The 12,687-nt window shown below is 34.1% G+C and overlaps 1 pseudogene; it reads right to left on the reverse strand.

The window, feature by feature from the left end:
• Positions 1 to 3,672: 3,672 nt before the first annotated feature.
• LOC143579380 (nuclear transcription factor Y subunit B-4 pseudogene) lies at positions 3,673 to 4,430 on the reverse strand (annotated as a pseudogene).
• Positions 4,431 to 12,687: the final 8,257 nt, after the last annotated feature.

Raw genomic sequence — 12,687 nt, forward strand, 5'->3', positions numbered from 1 at the left:
TATAGATACACATGCGGCTAGTTTTTCACATTGTATTAAGATATTTCCTTCTATATAGCTTATACATACGAGTAATTTATATTACCGCTTCTTCCTTCACGTATCTTTGATATATTTAGGGGGTGGTCAATAGTGTCGTGGTTGATTAAGAGATTTACTTATGTGCAGAGGATTTGATTTGTCTTATTTAGTGGAGCTTATAAACAAAACAATACCAATAACTAGTGAAATTTGAAACAATAAGCACACATAGATATAACGTTGTATATGTAGTCAGTTTGATCGAGCTATGTTTATAATCGAACTACATAGACCTTGATTTATTTTCGAAAGAGGATCAAATTACGATTATACGAGACATCTATTTATAGCAGTCTAATTAGGGCCAAAGCATAACTTGGTCTATTCACTAGTGTTACAATCTGGTTCTCAATGTTTATCTATTAGTGTAGTGAGCATCAACTCATATGGACTCTCTACTGACTTGCCTAAGTTGACCATGAGAAACGTAACTTGACTCGTGATTATAATGCTCAAAGCTGAAACTAAATTAATATAAACTCCAACATTGACATAACCTTATGCATATTCATAAGCTAACCGATGACATGACGTTATGACCCCCACACGTCCACACCCTATACACCCTAACTTATTCTTCCGCAAACAAGGTTTTTGCTTTCATTAGGATGAAGAGGGTGCTTCCCGGAGTACCAAACTACCCAACTGGAAATAAACCAGTGATCAATGGGTTACACCTCACGTTTACCCAAGTGAATCCAATAGTACCTTATTTCATTTTTCCACACAAAGCGATTAATGATTGTTCATTGGAAATTATTTCGTGTTCATGAACCCGAATTATTTTCTCGATTCCTTTTGCTGAACCAATTGGGCGGTACTTTAAAGTACCAGATCAACCCGAATGCATTTCCAGATTACAACCCCTTCATCAAAGGAAATACATCAATATGAACACTGGTCTAACTTAACAAAATATTTCACTTGACCAAATAAACCATTAAGATCTTGACACCCGGCACCAATGAACACCGAGTGCACAATGAGCCAATGACAGCATGACACAAAATAAGAAAGGACCACAAAACCGAGTCACACAGGCAACATCGAGTGCACAATGCCACAACAAGCTAATGCCACAAAATAAGAAAGGACCACTAAAATGAGTCACATAGGCAACATCGAGTGCACAATGCCACAAAATAAAAAAAGACCACTAAAACGAGTCATGCAGGCCGTTATTAGTTTTAAAAAATTATTACGGGCTTTTTTTATTATGCAGTTTCTTAGTTTTTAAAAGGTTATTGATTCTCAGACCATTTTAATGTATGATCTGATAATTAAACTAAAAAAAATAAAATTCTCTCTTATTAAGAGATGAATAATGATTATATAATGTAGGTGCTCTATCAAATATAACTAAAGTGGATATATATTACAACATAGATAACTTTCTAAATATAACTAAACTAATATAAACATGAAAATTACAAGTAGCACGGTGCAGCTTATTCTTCGTTTGCCTTCTGTTTTGATGAAATTACTACTTTTTTAATAGAATATAAGCTTGACTACAATATAGATCTAACCTACGTACCCCCAATCACACCAAAGACACTCATAAACATAGTACTAAATCCTACCTAATAATCTGTTACATTAGTTAATGTAGGTTTCGATCCATTTGGATCAAGCCGATTTTACAATTATAAGACGAAAGGGGCTAGGGGCCGGCTAGCCCTAACCATTAGAGCCAGTTCGTTTAATTGTTTTTTGTTGATTAAGTTTAACAGGCTAACCCTAATTGTATTTGTCTATACATTCATCTACTTGTACTTCAATCAGTTGTAGAAATAATGAAAAAGAAACCCTAGTTGGTAGCCCGTGGACGTAGGTTAACTCTTTGTTTACTCATTTTGTTAATTAAGTTGTTTTAGCTAATTAAATTTCAGTTTATTGTCTGTATATAACAAGTGTTAACAATTATATATAATTTATATAATTAATTTGAATGTTGAAACTTCAACCCAGAAAGATATTGGAGAAGTGGTCCCTGAAGAGAAATTAATAATTATGAAACCCTAGGTTGCCTGCTTAAACCCCTACTCACACTAAAATTGAAGTGTGATGAACTCATGGGAGACTACTGTACTCTATATAAAGTTTCAATAGAAAATACAAGTTATTATGTGTAAAGTCACAAACCAAATGGTCCTGCTTCTTGGGTCAAGATATCATAAACCCTAAAAATATATTTTATTTATTTATTTTTAGAAGCAGCTAGAAAACCATCTAATTTGACTGTGCCATTTGGCACTAATCCTAAAACCTTTTTCCATGGTTATTGCAAGAATAATTTGAGAAGAGTTTATATATGTCAGACTTTGTATATGGGGGAATCAATGATGATATATGCACATTACTAAAAGGCATCAATATTAATGCGGCGCACGGCAATGCTGTGGGAATTCGGTCGGTATCAGTTTAGTTCGTTACGCTATATTTTCATGATGTTTAGAGTTCAATATTGTTCACCGCTTTCTTTTCTTGGTTCAGCTAAGAGTTTGTTGGAATTGAATCAATAGACTCTTAACAAATAATACAAGGTATAAGGCAAATTGTGTAGAGATTACATGAACGAAAAACTGTACATAATACACATTCAAAATATTTGAAGTGAAAAGTCGAACGATTAAAGAAAATATATGATGCTTCTCTAATTTGTATGATTTGTTAGACTAACAACACAAATTCGTTTCATGACATATATCTTTATATTGAAGGGATTGTGTACAAGTGCATAAATTTATGAAGAAAACCAAGCATCATACCCACATAAAGGTTATGATAGATGTATTCTATTTGAATAACATAACTGCTGAATAATTAACTAAAGATCAAACCAGACCAATAGGGGTTTGGTCTAGTGGTCTCTCTAATGTGTATATAAGCTGCCTATGAACCAAGTGATTGTGAGTTCAAGTCTTAATTCCTAAACCAGTGTGTGAGTTTAGAAAAAGAAATTAGATCAAATCAGTATATATCATAATCCAAATAATGGGGAAAAGGGTCTACTAATCCTAAGGCACCCCCAAACTTAAACGGCCTTTCGACGAAAAACTCAAATGGCCGTTTAAGGGTAGGGGACTATGACAAAAGCCCTAACCTTCAAACGGCTGTCGGTCTCAAACAACCGTTTGCAAACAGTGTGGCCGGGATTAGATTGTCAGTGGCATGTGTATAGTAACACCTCTTGGAGGAATTATGCAGTTAATTTATATTCCATCCTGACGTAAATCTTCTCATCTGTTCTTCCTTCTCGTTTTAATTTCCTGTTGGTTCTTGCAGCTTGCCTCAACTGATCCACAGCTTCCCTTAAAGCAATCTTCTCCAAATGAACCTAGAAATATTAATAGGTAATATTCTGGTAGCATATCAAGTGACTTCCAAGCTCATGTGAACCCTTAAAGCTATTTTTCTACCAATCACTACAAGTGCTAAGATAGTGTTAACAATATGTGTGTATACATATATATTCATGGAGAGAGAGAGAGAGAGAGACTGCTTTAAGTGTTGGTGTGTGTATTTGATTTTGATAGTTAAAAGACTTAACACAGTTACCTTATTGTTGGATTTGTTTATGGATATGAATCCTTGTCAAAGATAATGAAGTTTTAAGAATACATATTAGAGATAAGTGTTACATATGCTCTTGAAGAATTTGTGTAGGAACTAAGAAGTCTGTCCTTTAATCTCAAGCCATCAAACTCTAGTGAAGATTACTTGGAATGATTTCTCATTTTACAACTGTTGGTAGATCTTGCTGCAGCTTCATCATCACTTTCTTTAATTTGGTTGGCAGCCGCTCTCTGTCTCTCAAATTCCCTATACTTATTCAAGTACCTCATAACCGCATTGGAGCCGTCATCAAACCCTAAAGATGCAAGAGCCCAACAGATATCGTCTCCATTTACCGTCTTGCGATTCTCCTTGTGACACTTTTCAGATGCCTCCCCAGTCACAAAACATATGAACTCGGTGGCGCACTCTTGCATCGTCTCTTTGGCTTCTTTGGAGATCTTGGCTGTGGGTGGTAGGATCTGTTTCATGATTCGCCCCACATTCGCTATGGGCAGCAAGTTATCATGCTCATCCACCATACCCTTCTCCAGATTTAGTCAAGATTTCCTAAAACACATACACACATTTCACTTATAATTACTTATATAGCATATATGTACATACGTGTTTTTATGTGTAGATTAGATAGATATATTTGCTAGGACATATTTGAGGGCTCTTTGTAGGCAACATATTCTTTTCTAATTGGAAGACTAGAGTTTTTAAATTGATATTTTATGTTTTTGAGCAAAAAGTGAATCATGGGAGACTACAACAAAATAGGAGGAATAAGGAACTCATTAATAAGTTGAGATGAATATAAAGATGCTCTAGTGATATAAAAAGAAAAAAAATATGACACTACTAAATGAATGCTCCATGAATCACATTCCTTAATATGGATTCCTCTAATATCATTTCCACTAGTAGAAAATTATCATTTTAAAGATTAGTTTTATGGTTCTGGCAATCCATAAGGATGATGTGTAGACCATTTAACAAATATAAAGTCATGTTTGAGTCAATCCACATTGATATAGTCAGATTATAAGTACTTGGATAACTCTTGAGAGCATTACATAGCCTGTATCTACAAGGGAAAAAATGATGTAATATGTTGTTTGGTCCTTCAATCTTTGATACAAAACACCCTCCTAAATTCAACCCGGTTTCAAAAGAAAACCTGTTCTAATGTTGGATTGGTGTGCTTTAACCAGACTCTGTTTGCCACAAAAAAATCCAGGGTTGAATCGATACGAACACAAACAGAAAAACACACAAGAAGAATATACTAGATAACTCCCGACATATTGAGGATTTGTGATACTCAATAAGTCAAATAAACACACATAAGTGGGTTGCAACCCATTTTCATTGTAATGTTTATAAAAAAATTAAACTATGAAAAAGAAATTGTTAACTGCGAAATTGAACTCTCACCATGTAGGAAGTGACATTTTAACTTCCAACACCCTGGTACTACCAATCCAAGATCCTTTGGTAAGTAATGCTAATATGCTAGAAAGAATTTTCTTTAAACTAAATTGTGTGATTCTATATAGTTATCAACCACTTTTTTTTATATATATTTTTTTAATTCATAAGATAGGTTTTTTGATTATATATAATTGATAAGTATCATATTAATTTTACAAGTCACATTTTCCATGCCTAATATGTTGCAAGTGCAACATTTGAAACTTTTACCTATTTGATAAAATGAAATGTGAGACATTAAATTGAATATAGTGCAAATTTTTACATGGATTATATTTGAATTACAAAGATGCATACACCCTTCACTTGTAACTCACCAATCTCTTCATATCTCCTTACAATTCTTTATTAGAAAGTGTATGGACATAAAATGTCCACATACATCCGCCTACCTTTTTAATGGATATAATATGAAAACTAATTAACACAGGCTTACGGCTTTGTCCCTTAGATTGGAAACCAATAATCCTTCTTTTTAAATTGTTAATTAGGTTATAAAGCTATGATCCCATCTTATATAGCTATATCACATAGATTAATCATATGTGACATTGTGTCAGCAAGTCACTAGCTAGACACATTTATTTGCACATACACGGCTTGTGATTGGTGAAACTATTGATAAAGTACCAATGGTATCCAGATGATGGGATTTTGCCATATGGCGTTTCTTCTCAGGGTTTCAGGTTTGAACCAACAAATGTATGTCACTAAAAAGAGGAAAATCACTATTCTAGGATTGAGCTTGATTAAGGAAAGTTGATAAGTGTTATGACCTTTTGAGATAGATACCGTTGCTACCAACTAATGCCAATTGGCACAGTGAATCCTTTTGAAAAACGATCCAATACTTCTAAGGGTAACATTAAATACTCCAATATTCCTAAATATTAGTTTATATATAATCTGGACTAATTAATTTGTATATATAAAGCTAGATTTGTTATTTATGTTACTTTAGGGATAATTGTGTAATATTATAATAGCTAGATTTGTTACACGTACACTTACGAATCATCATGGCCTTGAATAATGGAATCCCGACTCCATTACCAAAATTGACCGGACAAAATTACTATCATTGGCATATCCAAATACGAGTGTTATTTGAATCACAAGAACTTTGGACGATAATTGAAGAGGGATACAAAAACTAACAGAATTCATGGCATTGGTCATTCTAGTGATCATAGAGAACACATTGAACGGGACGGAAAAGCCTTATATATCTTGTTTCAAGACGTGAATGAAAAACGTTTTTAAGCAAATCTCAACTTGCAAAGCATTGAAAGAGGTTTGGGATATTCTATACACAAAGCATATAGGGGAGAACAAATTAGTGGACTGAAAATTAATTACATACTCTACGGAGTGAACTTGATGGCTTGAAGTAGAGACTCTTAAGTGCGTGTAAATGATTGTGTAATTGTATGATTGTATTGATAGCCGCAATTACGGTTTTACAAGATAGAGAGTCATATACTTCGCCAATATTTACATAATACTGCCAGCTCTAACATTTGTTAATTACATTGTGTCTAATATTCTCCTGCAAACTAAGGACGGGAAAAGACCTGTTACTTGGAGCTTTTAAAAACCTAAATATATGTGTTTGTAGCAGCGGCTTTGTAAAGATGTTTGTGATTTAATATTATGTGGATATCAATTGTACCCTTAGCTTTCCTTGTGCAACTTTTACGTGAACAAAGTGAATCATTTTCAACATGTTTTTTTTTTATTGCGTGGAAGCTTGGGGTGACTAAGTTGCAGCACTGAATAAGTGATGGTTGGCATCAATTTGATAACCAAGTTGAGATGCCAATCTTAGGTCCAAGTTGAATTGCATGATATAAAACAACTTATCTTAAAGGATCGTTATGTCCTATGACAATCATTAGGTAAAAGTCATAATGTTATGTAAGGTTATTTGATGCGTGCAAAATATTATATATAACCTATCAATAACACAAGTTTTTAAGTTTCTAAAAGAGAAAACTATGATTTGCCTCCTTGTATAAATTCTTCGGGGCACCATAAAGCCCTGAAAACTAAATTGTGCTTGTTGTACCCTTATCTTTCTCCGGCGGGCTCACTGTTGCTCCTATCGTTATTTGACCGTCGTTGACTTGTCAAAAAAAAAGGGTTGAAATGACTTGTCGAAAAAAGGTTGAAATGACCATTCTACCCCTAAACATATACTTAATTATAAAAAGGAAAATTGGATATTAATAATCCCAACTATCAACTATTGGTCAATAATAATCCCAACTAACGATGTGACCGGTGATAATCCCAACTATCAGTTTTGTTACCAATAACAGTCCCAGTTAAATAAAACAGTTAACTCCGTTAATTATTGATGATATTGCGCGTGACGTGGCATGTGGCTGTTAAATAGGGTGGTTATTGTTCCAACTGGGTTGAGCTGGATGGGTTAAAAATTTTAAATACAAAATTTTGCATCAAACATGATTCGAACTCGGGACCTCAGCCATCAAATCTGATGTTTATGTCTTTGCCAGCTGCAATAAATGAAATCTGATGCTAAAGTGTCGGTTTAAAAGTTTAAATATCTTATCTATGTTTGTATACTTTTGATATAATTGATTTCTATAAACTTCTAAGTATTACTTTCACTTAAGTTTTCGGTTAACTTATTATATGTCATTAATACTACTTTATAAAATACTATGTATTTTGTAAAAACTTGAAGATCAAATCCAACATCCCAAAGCTAAAATCAATAAGTAGTTTAAACATCCAAATATTACAAAATAAGGAAACTGGTTCATGCATCTAACCATAATAACCCAAAAAGTCGAAAACCAAAACTCATCCAAAATGCCAAATAGATATCTTGTTCAAAACATCCAGATATTACAAAGTCATTGAATTATTTCAAACATAATATTAAATTATGGTTATGTGATAGAACTTGATGCTTGGGTTGATTGTTGAGTTTCTTGTAAAGATTGAAACATGTTCCAACCACCATCTCCTTGACCTCTCCTGCTCATTCCCCTACCCCTGCCCCTGCCACCTCTTGTTGAAGTACCTGCACACTCATTCAAAATAAAAATTTTATTAGAATCAGGTTCAATTCTTGAGCCACTTTTCGGTCTCCCCCTCGATCTTACTGTCTTTGGTGTAATTAAAGTTTGACCCCTATTAGGACATCTCCTAATGTTATGATCTTTAGACTTGCAATTGCTGCATCTCATTTGCACTCCATGTTTTGTCAATTTTCCTGGTCGTTTGGGATCCTCGTGTGGATCCTTCTTCCTATTCTTCTTTGGTCTACCGGGACCAATTTTGATTGGAGGAGGGTCCAAAGGGAAATCAATGGGAGGCCAATATCTATCACTAGGCAAAGGAGGGATTGCGAATGCATAGGACTTCATGTACATTTCCTTGGTATAATAATCATTAACAAACTCCTCAACATTCTTGTGCATGAACCCAGCTACTGCACATGCATGGTAACATGGTATACCGGTTAAATCCCATTTTCTACATGTGCATTTTTTATTAACCAAATCGACACAAACATCATCCAAGTCCTTAACTTGGAACACATTAATTGACGATAGGTATACAACACATTTATAAGCTTTATCTTTCTCCCTATCAAGTTTCTTTTGTATCCTAGGACAAACAATGACATCCTTTTGGCCCATTGCTTTCTGCATTTTAGCTATTCTTGTCATTATTGCTACCCTTATGTCCTCTAACATGTTAAGAATGTGTTTAGATCTAGACTTAATAATATATCCATTAAAAGTCTCTGCCATATTACTGACAACGACATCACATTTAGTTTCAATATCAAGAAAACACCTGCAGAAGCATCTTGGATTTTGATTGATGAAAGCTTCTGTTGCATCAGGTGAAAGAACTCTCATCTCTTTAATTGCATTTTTGTAGTCGGGCTCACAATAGGCTCTAACAGCTTTCCAAAATAGTCCCTTTAAATCATCACCTTTGAATTTTTTATGCCAATTTGCATAGATATGCCTAGCACAATTTCTATGTTCAACATTTGGCCACACTGTCGCAACTGCATTAATAATCCCTGCAAATGAAAAACAGTTTCATTCATTAGTTGACTAGAAAAGTATGTCTAAAGTAGGACATGTCCAGTAGCTTTTATCTATCTCAAAGTATATATCTAAAATACAATATAAAGCACTATCTGGTAACAATTAAAGCATATATCCCATATGTATCACACATGGGATATATCTTTTTAAATCAAAAAAGAAAGACTTCATAATTGAAACTGATTTGACTAAAAGTACATATCCCATGTGCAATTAGAAAACAGATGCAAAAGTCCAGAAAGAGAAAGTGTCATAATTTAATTGTTTGTATATAAATTAGTTGAGACTTGAGACATTCTGTTAATGTCCAATTGAAAAACAAAAAAGTTGCATCATGTCATGTAAAAAGCTAAAAGAGACCAAATAAAAAAGCAATTCATACCTTCTGTTGATCAGATATGAGTGTCCAACCCTTCCCACCATCATTTAAAGCTAAACAACTTTTTAACTCCATCAAAAACCATGCCCTGGTGAATTAACATCATTGTTTATACTTTTTTCCTCTAATGTCATCTTCCTCACTTTCCCCTGGTGAATTAACATCACCTTCAGACTCCTCGTAACTAGATCATTAACAGCTTATTCATCTGCTCCTTTTAAATAACATTCAACCAATTCTTCTTTATTAACCTTTTCTATTTCAACAACGGATTCTAACCACTCGTCATCATCAGTATCTGATTCAGAACCAATTCTTTCATCACGACCACAATCCTCAAATTCTTCCACATAACCTTCATCGCTATCTTGGTCTGAACCAGACATCGAATCACTCTCAAACAACGCGAATCGAACGAACAACCTCTTGCTCGAACAAAAAAAGCAGACGCAATCAAAACATAAATAATGGAACGATTCTGATATAGTGAAATCGTCACTATAGAATCGATTGCAAGAACAAAAAGGGTTGAAAACTTACCTTTTTCTTTGAGAAGATTGAAAGTTAGAAGAGCCGACTGTAGATTGAACTAGGTTAATTTTGTTATATGATCTGTACATTTAAGATTTAAAATAAAATGAAAAGTCCACCTCACCACCAACTAATCACCACATCACGCGCACGGAGTTAACTGTTTTATTTAACTGAGACTGTTATTGGTAACAAAACTGATAGTTGGGATTATCACCGGTCACATCGTTACTTGGGATTATTATTGGCCAATAGTTGATAGTTGGGATTATTAATATCCAATTTTCCTTATAAAAATTATATTGCATAATCGTATAGATGATGGGGTTCGAACCCCAACCTTTAGTTTAACAACACACAAAACCTACCATGTGAGCTAATCTGATGTTTGGTATAGTTGTATAATATGATATATATATATATATATATATGTGGTAGGGTTAATGTAAAAAACAATATTTTTGTGAGAAAAATAAGAATAGATCTAGGCCATTGGATCTATAATCAAGTGGTTGAGATTTGGTAGTTTCTAAATAATTGTATTGTTTCATATTTACATTGTATAGTGTCATATTTAGGTGGTTTGTTTTATTTTAAAGCTCTTCTCACACTTCTCACAAAACAATTGTTTTTTATTTGAACTCTTTTATACACACACACACACACACACACACTTGGCTAAATGCCCGTGTGACACACGAGCCCAATAAAAATAAATGTGAATACATCAATTTTGAAATTGTAGTATAGTTAATGATATATATGACATAAAATACAACAATAATATTAAAAAAGTTATTACAAATTTTAAACATTTCTTTGTACACAACATTTGATGTTGTATTTGAAAGATTGCCATCATTATCTAAAGCAACAACTTTGACGCCATCTCGTCTTGTAACTCTTGATAATGCAACATACAATTGGCCATGAGTAAAAACAGGCTTTTTCAAAAATAAACCAACTCTTGATAGTGACTGTCCTTGACTTTTGTTTATGATCATTGCAAAACATACGGCGAGGGAGAATTGTCTTCTTTGTAGTTTAATGTGTAGTTTTTTGTCAGTAGGTATCAAAGTAATTCTTGGAATATAATGACGATCTCCAATGTGACTTCCGGATATAATTTCTACCTGTATAACACGATTGCCCAATGACACCACTTTTAATCTAGGTGTTTGAAGATATAATTTTTTTTAATATGTCTCATCAACTATATGTCAACCCTTTTTATAACATGGATAATAAACCTATTCTAAGGTGTTTGAAGACATGAAAGTAAGTGTCATGTTTAGAGAATCAAGTTTTTAACTATTTTGTTCTAAAATCAAATCTTTATTGTTTGAATAAGGAAATCTTAGAAACTATTTTAAAAAGTTAACCATATGAAATATGAAGAAAAGGGTTCAAATAAAAAGAAGTTGTTTCCTAGGAATGGTAAGAACCAATAGAATTTTGACATTTGACATTAAAACCTTTGGTGAAAGAATAATTCTAGGAAACTATGTCGGTTATAATGATAAAAGAGTAATTCTAGGAAACTATGACGGTTTTTGGTAATTTTAAATCTCAACCATTGATTGATATGTAACATCACGGAAATTTTGAGCCAAAAATGTCAACTTTTCAAAGTTAAGGGACCGAATCCGTCAAAATCCAAACTCCGGGGACTAAAATGTAAATTATGTTGTCTTGTCCTATCGCGATACGCGACGAGATAAAAGACAAGCCCATCGCGTACCGCAACGGGGCTTAGTCAAAGTTTCTAGAAGTGGTCAACAGCGATACGCGATCGCTGTTGAACCTACGTCATCGCAAACCGCGATGACGTGAACTGACACGTCTGACACCTTTTCACCACGTGTCCACACGTGGCATGTCGCCCGCCACATGTTAACACGTGGCACAGCGTCGCAGACCTACGTTGTGACTCATTTGGGCTACGTCGCGCTACGCGACGGGGTCCTTGGTACCCGTCGCATACCGCGATGGGATCCCATAAATTGCCTATAAATAGCAGCCTCGGGTCTTCACATTTTCACACCAAATTCTTCATACTTCTCTCTCTCTAAACATCTCACTACACCTCAAAAATCGTGCCTTCGATCTATCTCGATAAACGTGCCCAAATCCTCGTTTTTCCGATGACGTGTATATCAAGAAGGTGATCCCGTACCGACGTCCTGACGATCACTTCGAAGTACGTGCCGTGAAGTGTTGGTACCTCAAGAAGCGTGCTGATGTGAAGTGGCGATCAAAGCGAGTGTTGAAAAGACTAAGCGGCGTAGAAGTGCTCCTCGGGTATCTAGAGATTTATAAGCCGAGTAAAGGTAAGTTTAATGCCCGACTAAAGTAATAATAAAATATTATAAAGGCTTAATGCCCTAAGTCGGAATTATACTCGATGATTATAAAAAAGAAAATAAATAACAAAGAAAAGAAAAGAAAGAAAAATAAAAAGTATATACATATATATATATGTGTGTATGATGATATATATATAATTCTTTGTTATTATTATTATTTAAGTTTAAAGAG

This window comes from Bidens hawaiensis, unplaced genomic scaffold (assembly GCF_021521415.1).
Source record: "Bidens hawaiensis isolate Kalapana, Puna unplaced genomic scaffold, B.hawaiensis_p1.1 tig00029685_1, whole genome shotgun sequence".
NCBI classification, from domain to species: domain Eukaryota; kingdom Viridiplantae; phylum Streptophyta; class Magnoliopsida; order Asterales; family Asteraceae; genus Bidens; species Bidens hawaiensis.